Genomic DNA, 15,775 nt, shown 5'->3' with positions numbered 1-15,775 from the left:
CTAGATAAATACTGAAATATTTACTGGGATTTCTTTCAAAATAGGGTCCAGTGGGTAGGTAGGAACAAATCCAAGCTGGCCCTGAGGTGATCATTCTTGAAGCTTGGTGATGCTTCCAGAAGGATTAATTAATTTTTCTACTTGAATTATCCTGTAATAAACATTTTTATTTAATTATATGTCAGTGTAAAGGGGGAGGAATAAGTACTATGCCTGCCAAAGCAAGCAGTCAGGCAGCTTTCTCGTGTCACACCTGGAGCCAGGTGAGAACCCTCCTGTTGACAGATTTGTAAGTAGACTGGTATGAGACAGTCATGCATTGGTTTTGCTGGATTTGAGTGGAAAAGCACCTCTTCTCCTTGAGCCTGACTTTCCTTATCTGTAAAATGGGATAACATTTGCCAGGGATGTCATAAGACCTATTAAGGTAAAGTAAAATGGAAAAGAGGCCTCAGGAATCCCAGAACAGATGGAGTGACCTTTGGAGTGACCTTAACCTTGCTTAAAATAAAACTTAACTTGAGGGCTGGGAAGGTGGCTCAGTGGTAGAGTGCTTGCCTTGCATGCCTGAGGCCCTGGGTTCGATTCCTCAACACCACATAAGCAGAAAGAAAAAAAAAGCCGGAAGTGGCCCTGTGGCTTAAGTGGTAGAGCACTAGCCTTGAGGTGAAGAGCTGAGGGACAGGGCACAGGCCCAGAGTTTGGGCCCCACGACCAGACCCAAAAAAAAAAAACTTAACTTGAGCTCTTCCCTGCATATATCTACATTAAGCTCAAGCTTGTAATCTTAGCTATTTGAGAGGCTGAGATCTGAGGATTGTGGTGCAAAGTTAGTCTGGGCAGGAAAGTCCATAAGACTGTTAACTACAGTGAGTCACCAAAAGCCAGAACCAGAGGTGTGGCTCAAGCGATTTAGGGCCTGCCTTGAGCAGAAAAAGCTCAGAGTCAGTGCCCAGGCCCTGTGTCCAAAGCCCCAGGACAGACACAAAAAAGTTTAAGAAAGAAGAAGAAGAAAAAAGAAAAATAGAATTTAAGTTCTAACACATAATTATGCAACAAGAGATTTCCTAGTAGGATATTCCAAATATGGCAATTTTATAATTATAAACAAATACTTTTTTATTACTAAAATATTCACCTTACAAAAGCCTGTCTTTGTGCTTCTGCAATGGAGCCTCCAGATTTCTTCTGGCTTGGAACTGCACAATTCACCAATTACTGTTTGCTCAATGTAAGTCTTTAAAAAAACTTGTAGCCAGGAGTGGGAGGTGGGGGGTGGGAGTGGAGCTGGCAAGAGGATTGTTTGAGTCCAAGAGTTCAAGGCCAGCATTGTCAATATAAGAGATCTGGTTTCAAGAGAAAAATAAAGGGGCTGGGAAGGTGGCTCAATGGTAGAGTGCTTGCCTTGCATGCATGAGGCCCTGGGTTCGATTCCTCAGTACCACATAAGCAGAAAAAGCCAGAAGTGGCTCAAGTGGTAGAGCGCTAGCCTTGAGCTGAAGAGGTGAGGGATAGTGCCCAGGCCCAGAGTTCAGGCCCTACAACCAGCAAAAAGAAAGAAAAGAAAAAAAGAAATAAATTTGCCCCACATCGCCTAATTCAGTGGTTCATAATCATAGGCACAATTAAAAATACCTGAGCCTATCAGAAACTAGTGGCTCACATCTATAATCCTAGCTACTTCAGGCTGAGATCTGAAGATTGTGGTTCAAAGCCAGTGTAATTTGAAACCAGCCTGGGCAGGAAAGAAGGTGAGACTCTTATCACTCATTAGCTACCAAAAAGCCAGAAGTGGAGGTGTATCTCAAATGGTAGAGCACCAGCCTTGAGCAAAAAAGGGACAGCACTACGGAACAGTACCAGGCCTTGAGTTAAAGTCTCTTTATTGGCAGACAGACTGGAGCATGCGCGCACACACACACACACACCTCAAAACTCAGAGCCTTTGATCCTAAGGTCATTAGTTTATGTACCTTGGTTTATGTACTTCTTAAACAACTCTTAATGCCCAGGGTCTCCTGTGGGTGTTTGATTCTGGAAGGACAGGCTCCACATGCTCTAAGCAGCCTGCTTTTCACAGCAGACTCCTCATTTATTGACTTGACTGAGGAAAGCCCAGAGACCTCCAGTGGAATTTTCCAGTGTATTTGTTCTTCCTTCTAGGGGATTTATCTTTGTGATTATACAAGGCTTTGTAAACTTCCCAGTTTCAGATGCGAATCAGGGAGTTCAGCCAGGCTTCGGGAGTCACATTCCAGTCAGAGTTTCTGGAGCTTGACCTCTGAGTCATGCTCAGCCCTGGGGCTTGAGCTCTGGGAGAGCCAAGAGTTAGGCCAGGCCATTCCACTCAGGTCTGACCCCCTGTGCAGCAGCTTCCTGTTTGATCTCCCTGTTAGAGTTTGTTAGACTTGGCCAGAAAACCACTCAGACATCCAGGTACAAAGAACAAAGGAAAGGTTTATTTCTGGTAAAGGGACCAGCAAGACCCTTTCTCACAAGACAGGAGTGAGAAGCAGTGCCGGCTATTGCCTGAGGTGACCTATATAACCTACTGAGGCTAGGATGGGCTAGAAAGGTATAGAGGTGGAGACCCCGGTGTGGACGTGTGGACCAGGGGCTTCATCATGGCGGACTAGGATTTATGGCTGCTGCCCAAAAAGTAGATAAGGGTCCTGCAACTGCCCAGACCTGAAGGTCACTCTAAGGGGTTCTTGTTGCCTTGTATGGTGGTAGCTGCCCCAGAGAAGTGCCATCCCAAGGTAAAGGTGGGTTGAGGCTGATTATTTACTGTCTTTACCACATGGCCTAGTGCTGCCTAGGAAGGGAGCATGCCAAGCTGTGGAAGGGGAAGGAATGGACTAAGCTATGGGAAGGGACTCATTGGGCTGACACTCCCTGTCTGAAAATAGAGAAAAAGGTTCAGTTGAAATGCATATAAAGAAGGAAAGAAAGTTGTTTAAGAGAATGAAGTTTCTAGTGAGACAAAACAATAAACAATACTGTCAAAGTTTAAGAGTTGTTGTTGTTGTTGTTAATGGGAGACATTGACTCCTTATTCCAGCCTACAAACTGGGAGCTCAATAAAGGCTAGGCACCTCAGATTCCTCCGTGTTGTATCTATGTCCTTTGTCCCAAGCTATTCTCTCCTACAGTCATCTTGGAATCCAGGTGCTGGCACTGGGACTTGAACTTTTACTGGACTTTTTTGCTCTACCCCTTATGCCATACTTCCACCTCCAGCTTTATGCTGGTTAATTGGGGATAAACAGTCTCACAGATACCCCCTCTGTACAGTATTTTTACAATTTAAAAAATATAATAAAAAAGAGTCTCACAGACTTTTTCTGCCTGAGCTGCCTCGATCCTCAGCTCTCAGTCTCCTGAGCTGCTAGAGTTTTAGATGTGAGCCAGCACCCAGCTCAATGACTCTTCCTATTTTAACAGGCCCCAACCAATGCCAACCTGACGAGTCCTGGGTGGACTGTTAGATCACTGGAGACACCTCTGACCACCTCTGAACACACTGTGACTTGGGACTGTTCAAACTGCATGTCTTCTTAATCCTCCCTATATAACCTAAGGCTAGTGACAGCTAAATGGAGATGGCCAAAGATGTGTTGTCTTCCATGGCTGGATGAGAAAACGCAATCTTGAAACAAATCACCATTCTCATTCTATACTGATATTATCTGGAATGTTGTGCTTCTTGACTTCAATCATAACTATCATCTGTGTTGTTTGTGATTGGCCAGCCATGTCAAGTATATGAGTCCTTACCGAAGGAGTTAAAAACTAGAACCCCATATCTCCTCCTTGAGTGGAAACTTTGTATTGACTTTACCAACCTCCTCCATTAGCAGCCCCATTCCCAGTCCAATTCCCCCATCATCTTGACAGGAAAAATGTGTACCTTTGCCTCCAAAGATAACAGCCTTCCACTGATGGGTAGGGGGTCTAACTTCCTTCATCACCCTGTTAACCAATGGTAAAGAAATTGTAAGTCTAGGCCAGGGCTGGTGGCTCACACCTGTAATCTAGCTACTCAAGAGGCTGAGATCTGAGGATCGAAGTTCAAAGCTAGTCTGGGCAAGAAAGTTCATGAGACTCTTATCTCCAATGAATCACCAGAAAACAGGAAGTGTGGTTCAAAGTGGTAGAGTGCTAGCCTTGAGTGAAAGTGCTCAAGAACAGCACCCAGGCCCTGAGTTCAAGCCCCACAAGTAATTACAAAAAGAAGGAGGAGGAGGGAGAAGAAAGAGGAAGAGGAGGAAGAAGAGGAGGAGGGAGGGGAAGAGGAAGAAAAGGAGGAGGAGGAGGAAGAGGAGGGGGAAGAGGAGGAAGACTGATTCCTTAGTAACAAGGATAAAGAACAGCATCACAACTTGGATTGGGAGAAAAACCAAGTGGACCATTCCACTTGGGGTGCGTGCCTAGAACTGGGGAAAGGGTTGGGAGTACAACTGTTTTGTGCAAAACTAAGACGCATTGGCAAAATCTCCTATATCTTGTGTATGTCTATTCATTTTTGGACACCCGAAGGTCCTGTGTTCACAACAGCTATCATGTAATAAATCTCCATTGTCTGCCTCTCATCATATCTCTTTATTTGGCACATAGGCTCTAGTGGCTGAACCTGACACACGGAATTTAGAAGTTGGGCCTAGGTCTAAAATTCCAGTTTCAAAAGTAGAGTCCCAGTTTCCTCAAGTCTTTTTACTAGACACATCAGCTTTATTAAAGCCACAGGAAGAAAGATCTGTTTGCAGTGGGAATCTTATTTTGCTTCATCTCTCCAGCCATCTTTCTTCCTCAGATTATTATTATTATCAGATTATTATTATTATTATCAGATCCAAGACAGGTGAATGGGATGTTGCTGTGCAGAGAGGAAGTGCATAGGGGTAAAGGATGCAATCTAGAATGGCAGACCCCACATAACCTCCAGTCTACCCTGTGCTACTCTGAGGAAAACACCTGTTTCCCTGTACAGTAGTCTCTGTGGGCTATGCTTCCTTTGCTGAGAGATTAAGTAGGATGAGACATAGTACATACTTAGCATAGAGTCTGACCATACTGTAAACCATGGGTATCTTTACCACACCCAGAGATTTGCTTTGCAAGTCAATTAAGAGTTTAGGATTTCAGTAGGAAATTAAAATGTTATGGAGATGAAGTAAAGTGATTGCACTGTAATGTGAACATTGTGTGTGTGTGTGTGTGTGTGTGTGTGTGTGTGTGTGTGAGCCCACTAAGCTACCTTCCCATAGCTTACCATGCTCCTTTCCTGGACAACACTAGGCCCATTTAGTAAAGACAGTAAATAATCAGCCTCTGGGGCAGCTACCACCTTATAAGGCAGCAAGAGCCCCTTTGAGTGACCTTCAGGTCTGGGCAGCTGCCATAAATCCTAGTCTGCCATGATGAAGCCCCTGGCCCACACGTCCACACTGGGGTCTCCACCTCCTATTCCCTTCTAGCCCCTCCTAGCCTCAGTAGGTTATATAGGTCACCTCAGACAATAGCCGGCACTGCTTCTCACTCCTGTCTTGTGAGAAGGGGTCTTGCTGGTCCCTTTACTAGCAACAAACCTTTTCTTTGTTCTTTGTACCTGGATGTCTGAGTGGTTTTCTGACCAAGTCTAATAAACTCTGTGTGTGTGTGTGTGTGTGTGTGTGTGTGTGTGTGTGTGTGTGTGTGTCCTTTAGCTGTTTACTCTAGACTGGTACTCTACCTCTTGAGCTGCAGCTCCCCTTGTGGCTTTTGATGGTTAATTGGAGATAAAAGACTAATGTACTTTTCCTACCTGGGCTGTCTTTGAACTGGGATCCTCAGCTCTCAGCCTCCTGAGTAGCTAGGATTATAGGTGTGAGCCACGGCATCTGATGTGAATGTTCTTAATACCACTGAACTTCATGCTATAATATGGTAAACTATATCCTATACATACATATTTTTTCCATAATAACAAATGTAATACACATTCAGTAGCATTTCTATTAAACTCTTAGGGAAGACTGATGATGATACTGCTGAAAAGACCACACTACAGTAACAGGTCCTGTATGAACTCCAGCATCAGACTACTGTTATCACTTTCTGTTTGTATGGATTAGTGTGTTCTGAGTATTTAATGTAAATAGAACCATAAAAATGTGATTCTTGGGCTGAGAAGTTGGCTTAATGGTAGAGAGCTTGCCTTGCATACACGAGGCCCTGGGTTCCATTCCTCAGCACCACATAAGCAGAAAAAAAAAAGCCAGAAGTGGTGCTATGGCTCAAGTGGTAGAGTGCTAGCCTTGAGCTGAAGAGCTGAGGGACAGCGCCCAGGCCCAGAGTTCAGGCCTCATGACCAGACCCCCTCCCCCCCAAAAATGTGATTCTTGTGCCAGGCCCTGGTGGTGGCACACACCTGTGATCCTAGCTACTCAGGAGGCTGAGATCTGAGGATCACAGTTCAAAACCAGCCTGTCAGGAAAGTCTGTGAGACTCTTATCTCCAATAAACCACTAGAAAACTGGAAGTGGCTGTGGCTCAAATGGTAAAGCCTTGAGCTGAAGAGCTGAGGGACAGTGCCCAGGCCCCACGACCAACAAAAACAAAACAAAACAAAACAAAAGATACATCGTACTTATAAACTGATACGTTGAATTAAAACTCCTTTATACAACCACTAGATAAAAAATAGGTATTTTTAAAATATATGAAGTTAAGTGTGTCTTCCTTTTCTTTGGAAGGGAATGTAGATTCACAATTAGGTCAGCTTCTGGGTTTAATCATATCTTCCAGCATCAAGAAAAGCAAGCTTGGGCTGGGAAGGTGGCTCAGTGGTAGAGTGCTTGCCTTGCATGCATGAGGCCCTGGGTTCGATTCCTCAGCACCACATAAAGCAGAAAAGCTGAAGTGGTGCTGTGGTTCTAGTGGTAGAGTGCTAGTCTTGAGCTGAAGAGCTGAGGGACAGCGCCCAGGCCCAGAGTTCAGGCTCCACAACCAGCAAAAAAAAAAAGAAAGAAGGAAAGAAAGAAAGAAAGAAAGAAGGAAGGAAAGAAAGAAGAAAGGAAAGAAAGAAAGAAAGAAAAGGAAGGAAGGAAGGAAGGAAGGAAGGAAGGAAGGAAGGAAGGAAGGAAGGAAGGAAGGAAGGAAGGAAGGAAGGAAGGGAAAACAAGCTTTCTTCTAGTCCTGGACAATAGGCTTCCAGTATGTAAATCCATTAACACACACAGAAGCAGCACAGCCGTGGTCTGAGCAGTTTATACCACTCGTGGACTTCACCTGTGTGACCAGGGTCCCCACTGTCCCACCATAGAACCCGTCATAGGAGTAGAACTGTGCTTTATAGTTTCCCCCGTAGGTGCATATGCTTTAGCTTCCTCTGAAGAAAAATCCAGAAAGAAGTGGGCTTGGCTGACCTAGCTGAACTATTGATGCCTACATTTTGGTTGGAAAAAAAAAAAAAAAAGCTACAGATACTGAACTGATCTGTCTGGACCTTAGAAGGGAAACTTTCTGAGGAGGAGAATTGAGAACTTCTCTAAAGGAAATGAATGTTTCTCCCATCGTACTTACTGCAAATGAATGGTTTTGTGTTTTGTCTTATTTTGTTTAATTCTGGCCTTGGGTACCGTGTCTGAGCACATGTGCTCAAGGCTAGTGTTCTACCACCTGAGACGCAGCTTTTTATGGTTGATTGGACGTAAGAGTCTCATAGACTTTTTACCCTGGGCTGGCTTCAAACATTGAACCTCGGATCTCAGCCTCCTGAGTAGTTAGGATTACAGGCATGTGCCACCAGCGTCCAGCTAAATAACTGGATTTTTGTTGGAAGAGGAATAGATTTCTGATTTTTGTGGCATAAGTCAGTTGGGGCCTGGACTTCTAGGAAGGCCTGGCAATTTCCTTTGCAGGGAGAAGACCACCCTTCCCCAGCTGCAGGCAGTGAGGACAGCACTGAGCATGGACAGTACAATGTCTGGGCCACCCTCAGTCTAGTTCTGCCTCTCCTTACCTACATGCACCATCGTCTCTGACTCCCCACAGAATGACATAGCATCGGGGCCAGGCCTCCTCTATAAATGTCTGATGTGAATAGATGTCTATAGGTTTAAATCTTTTTTTTTTCAAGGCTAGCACTCTACCACGTGGGCCACACACCACTTGTGGGTTTCAATCTTTTTAATGTGCAATTCTGAGGTTGTATCACCTCCCCCAACTTCTAATACTTATGGCAATTTTCTAGTTGTTGCAATTGTCATTCTTTACCAGCAAATCCTAAAGTCTCCTAAAAGAAGTATTCTTGTGGGGCTGGGAAGGTGGCTCAGTGGTAGAGCGCTTGCCTTGCATGCATGAGGCCCTGGGTTTGATTCCCCAGCACCACATAAGCAAAAAAAAAAAAAAAAGAAGTATTCTTGCCTCATGAATAACCATAAAAATATATTACAAACAAACAGGAAAAAGGGTCTTAGGCCACAAAGAATGAAGCGTTGACCTGCCAGGGAACTCCTGACTTCTATTATGCAAATGAGGGTCATCAGACTCATTTTATAAAAATGTGCTGGCACTACATGTCAGTATCTACATATATAAATGCTTTCCATTATCCAAATCACCTCCAAATCAGGTTTCAGAACAAATATTTTTTTTAGCAATTATCATTTATTAATACAGATTTAGAAAAATGGTAGGACTACAAATAGCTACCTTCAGTAAGTACTGTAAAAGAGTCCATGATTATTCTTCATGATTAGAAAAGTAATTTTTCCAAGACACAACAAGAGAAAAGTACAGTATCCTCCTAAATACTTTACTGTCTCATTCATCCTCTTCCATTCATCCCCTTTCTGTAATGGAACTCTTCCTTTTTTATAATAATGAGAATAGTAATTGAGATCCAATACCCAGGATTCTCCACTAAGTCTGGTGGATTCAGTATTTGTCTACATCCTTTTCTATCCAAATTAAAGCAAATATTTTCTCTGTCATACATCTTATGTGTAACATAGTTTAGTTTGTTATACCATTTTTTATTATTATCTTTAAGTAGTTGTACAAAGAAGTTCCCATTCTACGAAACCATATATGAATACAAGGTGTCTAACAACATTGTCACCCATCCCTCCTATGCCTTCCCTACGCCCACTTTTTTTTAATTGAGATTAGGTGATTACATAAACTTCACATATTTCACAGTATTGTGGAATAGTGATTCTTAGTTAGAGTCACAAACACATTTTAGTCTTCACGAGGCAAATTATCATTATCATGGTCAATAAAGTTTGTGAATTCTGTGAGCTTTGACAGTACAATTATTTCTTCCATATCAGGTGATGTGTATATTTCTTTCCTTTTGCTTAGTGTAGGCTGTTCCCTCTTTCCCTCTCATTCCTCCCTTCCCATGGCTGTCTTTGGCTTGCTTAGTTCTTTTCTTCTATGTCCAGGGCAGCTGATAGGCCCCCTGGTTGTGTGTTGTTCTGTTTCAGAGAAAATCTTAAAGCTATTCATTCTTGCTGGTGGTATAAGGTAATATTTTTTTCATTTGTAAATAATTTTATCTTATAAAAGCTGTGAAGAATTAGGTTGCAAGTTAATTTATCTCAATATATTGACAATAAAATTTTAATTCACTTATATGTTTGATTGTTTCAATACTATCTTATGCGCTGACATGTATATATACATGAATATATAGTTTACTGTTGCTCAGATAGTTTTAGGTTATATTATGGACTTATAGCTCATGACTAATAATCAACTGTAGAAGAACAGACACAAGAATTCTACAGGTGTGGAATTCTTAGTTTCTCTAAATAAATGTACATTCTGCTTCTCCTTCAATATAGTTTTAACAGGGGTAAGAAGGAACATGAAGATGTGGGTCTTTGTGGTAGTTAATATATTTACATAAATTTTTATTTCATTTTTCTCTCTCTCTCTCTCTCTCCTTGCTAGGAAGGCACTTTATCACTGGGCCACACCTCCAGCCTCCCCAGTTCTTTTTTCAGATAAGGTTTCACTTCCTACTCAGGTACAAGTCTAGACAGTATGCTCCTATATTTTTGTTTCCTAATGTAGCTGGGAAGGCAAGTATATACTATACTTGCCATGCTTCTTTCATTGACATGGAGTCTCATAAGCTTTTCTGTCCAGGCTAGCCTGGAACTGGAATCCTCCCATCCTCAGCCTCCCACACTTCCTCATCCAGAAATAGGTTAAGGAGTCTCCACTATATTTTAACCCAAGCTGACCTTCAACTGGACTCTTCCCAATTTCAGCCTCCCAAGTAGCTAGGACAAAAGATGTGAGCCACCAGCACCTGATCTGAAACCCTCTTCAAGTCTCTCCAGTTCAAATACTGTTTAGCATTTTTTGCATTCAACTAATGTTCCAATAATCCACAAAACAATAGTATAATACTTTATAAAATATTTTAATTGACCATTATTCATTTTTACAAGTGTGCTAGAAGGCTATTTTTGCTAACTTATTTTTGAGGTAAGGGTTAAGTTCCACAGTAATACAATGAAGATAAAAACTGTGAGGGAAAAAAAAAAATCTTAAGACATAGCCAGGTACTAGTGGCTCAGTCCTAGCTACTCAGGAGTCTGTGATCTGAGAATCACAGGTCAGGGCCAGCCTAAGCAAGAAAGTCCATGAGACTCTTTTTTTTTTTTTTTTTTTTTTTATGAAACTCTTATCTCCAATTAATATCAAAAAACTGGTAGTGGAGCAGAGCAGTGGCTCAAGTGGCAGAGCACCAATACTGAGAAAAAAAACTTAAGGAACAATGTCCAGAATCTGAGTTTTAAAAAAGTTTAAAGAATATACAAAAATGTTTCTTTTCTCGTGTGTGTGTGTGTGTGTGTGTGTGTGTGTGTGTGTGTGTGTGTGTGTGTGTGTGTGTGTGTGTGTGTGTGTGTGTGTGTGTGTTGGTCATGGGGCTTGAAGTTAGGTCCTGGGTGCTGTCTTGAGCTTTTTTGCTCAAGACTAATGCACTATTGCATGAGTCACGGCTCCACATTTCTGCTTGGTTTTGGTAGGTAATTGGTGATAAAAGTCTCATGGTCTTTCCTGGACTGACTTCAAATCTCATTCCTTAGATCTCAGGCTCCTGAGTCACTAGCATTATAGATGTGAGCCACAGGTGTCAGCCATTTTTCTTAAAAATTTAAAAATACATAACAATTTACACTGCATACTTATGAAGCCAGTATTTTATACTTTCTAATTGTAGTTATAAGGAATTGCTCATTTATTGTTTAACATGATTTTTGTCAGCTGGCAGCAGTTTGGGTTCAGGATATATTCTCATGGCATTTTGCAGCCATGAGAGATCTGGTTACATGCTCTTATTTTTGTCTTTGTGCTTTTTTTTTTTTTTGCAGGGTGGGAGAGGGAGAGGGGGGCTGGAGGGAGGGAGGTCCGGTCGTGGGGCCTGAACTCTGGGCCTGGGCACTGGCCCTCAGCTGTTCAGCTCAAGGCTAGCGCTCTACCACTTGAGCCACAGCGCCACTTCTGGCTGTTTTCTTTTTGCTTATGTGGTGCTGAGGAATTGAACCCAGGGCCTCATGCATGCAAGACAAGCGCTCTACCACTGAGCCACCTTCCCAGCCCTGTCTTTGTGCTTTGATTACAGTTACAGCCTCTTTGTAAAGTCATTTCAAGTGGCAGAATTGTTATTACTTTGGGGATAGAATCCAGGGCCTTGACAACATGAATGTCAGGCATATATTCTACCACTGAGCACCATCATCATTATCATTCCTTGTGGCAGCACTGGGGTTTGAACTCAAGGCTTCAAGCTTGCTAGACAGGCACTCTATCACTAGTCTACTTTTTGAGACGGGGTCTTGCTTGCCTCCTGCCAGCACACACCTAGACTATGATTTGCACTTGGACTACTATCCACCTGTTTGGCTTCCAGTCATTGCTTGGATGCCAACATTATTCTTAAGGCATTTGAATCAAAACCTGCATTCCAATTGATTATTATCCTCCAGAATCCCCAATTCTCATTTTGGTTACAAACAGCACTATCTGAAGCCTTGTTCTTTAACTGATTTGTTTTTGGGTCCAGTCCTGAGGCCTAAACTCTGGGCCTGGGTGCTGTCCCTTAGCTCTTTAACTCAAGGCTAGCGTTCTACCACTTTCTGGCTTTTTTTCTTTTTGCTTATGTGGTACTGAGGAATCGACCCCAGGGCCTCATGCATGCAAGACAAGCTCTCTACCACTAAGCCACCTTCCCAGCCCTCGAAAGCAGTGCTTCTTGTTGCTTTCTTTGTGCTCATGGCTCACTGCACTCCAGTAAGTAACCTGTCAGTGTCTATTTCTGCAAATTAGTCTTGGTTCATACATTTTGAATTTGTAAACTCAATCCTAAAAAAAAAAGAAAGAAAGGAAAAGTCAGAATGATGACCAAAGCCACAATTCCATGTTAAGAGTTCCTTTGAACTTGAAAGCAACTCTTTCAACCTATTTTAAAAGCAGCTTGAGTCAAGGGAAGTGGGAAAGGGAATCTAGTTTGGTCTCAGAACACTACAGGGAAGAGTCTCAGTCTACCCCTTGGAATCACTTGGAAAATTTTGAAGACCCGATGCCTGAGAGCCACTCCCAAAAGCTTGGATGGAGGTGTTGGAGGTGTCTAAGCTTTCCAGCGGATCCCTCCAATGGGAGGTGGGGATTGGGGGAAGAGGGAAGGCCTGGCATTCTCCTGTGTGGGGAGGGGAGCTGGGATTGCTTTGGAGTGGCTGAATTTGGAGGTAACCCATATTTCAGAGCAGTAGTTTAAGCAAGACTACAGTTACTATAAAGGGAGAGTAAGTGTTGCTTGGAGGTTTATTTTCAAAGATCTTGGTCTTACAATCAAGGACTGAGACTACATATGTAAGAGATAGTTACTTATTCCGTAAATAAATTTTTATCTTGCTAGAGACAGGCAATCATGCTGGGTGCTAAGACTGCATATATAGCCAAACACAGATCTGTCTTCCAGAGACTCAGAAATGAGATTGCCTAGTACATTATTGTAATTGTCTATGGCAAGTCCCCAACATTTCTGCCTCTCCATTTTCACAGGTCCAAGGATTCTATCCAAGAATCCATTATTACCCTTTCTCCTACAGGAAAGTAATATTCTCTCTCTGCCTCTCTGTCTGTCTCTGTCTGTCTCACTCTCTCTTTCCCTCTCCCTCCTAAGTACCTACTTAAGAACCTACCTAAACAATGTTTACTGTTCCCTAAGAAGATAGGACTGAGGAAGAAAGTTATTTGACATTTTCAAATTTTCAAGAACATCAAGTAGTTGGATTTTCTCCAAGATAAAGCCTGAAAAGCACAGGAAATAGTAGGAGTGGAACAGGTGGCAATTCTATAGTCTTGTGTATGTCAGCCCCCTCCTAGGGCTACAGAAGTCCCAGGTTACCCCCTCTAGGTGACCATGCCTTACTCAATGTATATCATATGTTTAGCTGCCTCTTCATTGCAAGCAAAAAGATAATGTAAGTTTCTAAATTCATGCATAAATTGAGGCAGGCTGCATATTTTTAATTTTTATTTTGTTGGTCCTGGGCTTGCCCCAGACTCTGTTTAAATTAGAAGACAACCAGGCTCTGGTGGCTCACACCTGTAATCCTAGCAACTCAGGAGGCTGAGATCTGAGGACCATGGTTCAAAACCAGCCCAGGCAGGAAAGTTCTTGACATTTAGCCACCAGAAAACTGGAAGTGGCATTGTAGTTCAAAATGGTAGAGCACTAGCCTTGAGCAAAAAAGCTTAAGGAACACTACTCAGGTCCTGAGTTCAAGCCTCACAACTGGAAAAAAAAAAAAAGGCAAGTTTTAAGTTTCCCCTACAAAGAAATGTTGAATGTTTAAAAGATCAAAAGGTGAGTTTCTCTCTCTCTTCTTCTCTATAGCATAAAAAAGTTTTTTTTTCCCTCCCACCCTAAGTGTAGAGTTCTGTGTTCCTAGGTTCCCAGGTGCTTTGTGTCTAGGATGGGTATCTGGAATTTGCATGGGAATTACTCTCAGCTTACTCTCCTACCCCCTTTTCTTTCTTTTGTCAGTTGTGGGGCTTGAACTTAACTAGGGCCTGGGTGCTGCCCTGAGCTCTTTTGCTCAAAGCTAGCAGTCTATCACTTTGAGGTTCACTTCTGACAAGTCTATCATTGTGGGTTTTGTCATCCTGTGACACCTATACAATTTGTATGCAATACTGCCTATGGTTGAAAAGTGTGACTGGGGGTGGGGGGGAGGCTGGGAAGGGGAAGGGATGGGAAGGGGAAACAAAGGAGGAGGCTACAATGCTTGATAAGAAATGTACTCATTATCTTGCCCATGTAATTGTAACCCCTCTGTATAGTATTTTCACAATAAAAAAAAAAAGTGTGACTAGTTGTGGGTAACTGGATCGTCACTTCCAGTGGGAGCCATTAACAAATGATTAATCTTTCTTTAAGGTCCGTAGTTGATTTCATACATTTTAATATAGAGTCCTTTCTCCTCTCTATTGCTCCATAATCTTGGGGGAAAAGACTTTCTTTGGTGTCTTGTCAGTACAAATGATTAAATATTCCAGAAAGGATGTGTGTCCAGTTCTTTTTTTTTGGATCCGGTTGGGGGCTGAACTCTGGGTCTGGGCACTGTCCCTCAGCTCTTCAGCTCAAGACTAGCGCTCTACCACTTGAGCCACAGCGCCACTTCCAGCTTTTTTCTGCTTATGTGGTGCTGAGGAATCGAACCCAGGGCCTCATGCATGCGAGGCAAGCACTCTACCACTAAGCCAACTTCCCAGCCCCGTGTGTCCAGTTCTTAAAAACAAATTGTGTTCATGTAGCTGCTACCTCTTTTATTGCAGCTGTTTTTTAAAATTTAATTTTATTGTCAAAGTGATGTACAGAGGGGTTACAGTTGCATATGTAAGGTAATGAGCACATTTCTTATCAAACATTGTTACCCCTTCCCTTGTTTTCCTCCCACTTTCCCATTCCCCTAACTTACCCATCCCCCCAAGTTGTAAAGTTCATTTCCAACATATTGTCTAGTGAGTATCACTGTTGTATTGGTTCCCATTTTTTTGGAGGGGGGTTTGGTCCTGGGGCCTGAACTCTGGGCCTAGGTGCTGTCCCTCAGCTCTTCAGCTCAAGGCTAGCACTCTACCACTTGAGCCATAGCTCCACTTCTGGCTTTTTTCTTTTTGCTTATGTGGTGCTAGGGAACCGAACCCAGGGCCTCATGCATGCAAGGCAAGTGCTCTACCACTGAGCCACCTTCCCAGCCCCTTGGTTCCCATTTTGGTCCTGTCTCACCATTTTGTTGTTCCCCTTCTCTTTCCCAAGTCAGATACATGTTTATACAAGACACAGGGCACCAAAATCAAATACAGTGAAAACAGGGGATATACCAAAGTAAAAAAAGGGCAGGGGGCGGGGGGAGCGGGATGAAAGAAAGAACTTTACATAGTGCATTAAAAACAACAATAGAGGGGCTGGGAAGGTGGCTCAGTGGTAGAGTGCTTGCCTTGCAATGCATTAGGCCCTGGGTTCGATTCCTCAGCACCACATAAGCAAAAAAAAAAAAAAAAAAAAAAAGCCGGAAGTGGCGCTGTGACTCAAGTTGTAGAGTGCTAGCCTTGAGCTGAAGAGCTGAGGGACAGTGCCCAGGCCCAGAGTTCAGGCCCCACAACCGGACCCAAAAAAAAAAAACAACAACAGAGAAAAACCTTGTTTCCAAATCTTGGAGTTCATTTCAATTAACATCATTTTATATGATCATATGTACATGCCTAT

Source organism: Dipodomys spectabilis, unplaced genomic scaffold (assembly GCF_019054845.1).
Source record: "Dipodomys spectabilis isolate Male_0828 unplaced genomic scaffold, ASM1905484v1 ptg000043l, whole genome shotgun sequence".
Taxonomy (NCBI): Eukaryota; Metazoa; Chordata; class Mammalia; order Rodentia; family Heteromyidae; genus Dipodomys; species Dipodomys spectabilis.
Note: the sequence above shows the minus strand (reverse complement) of the source record.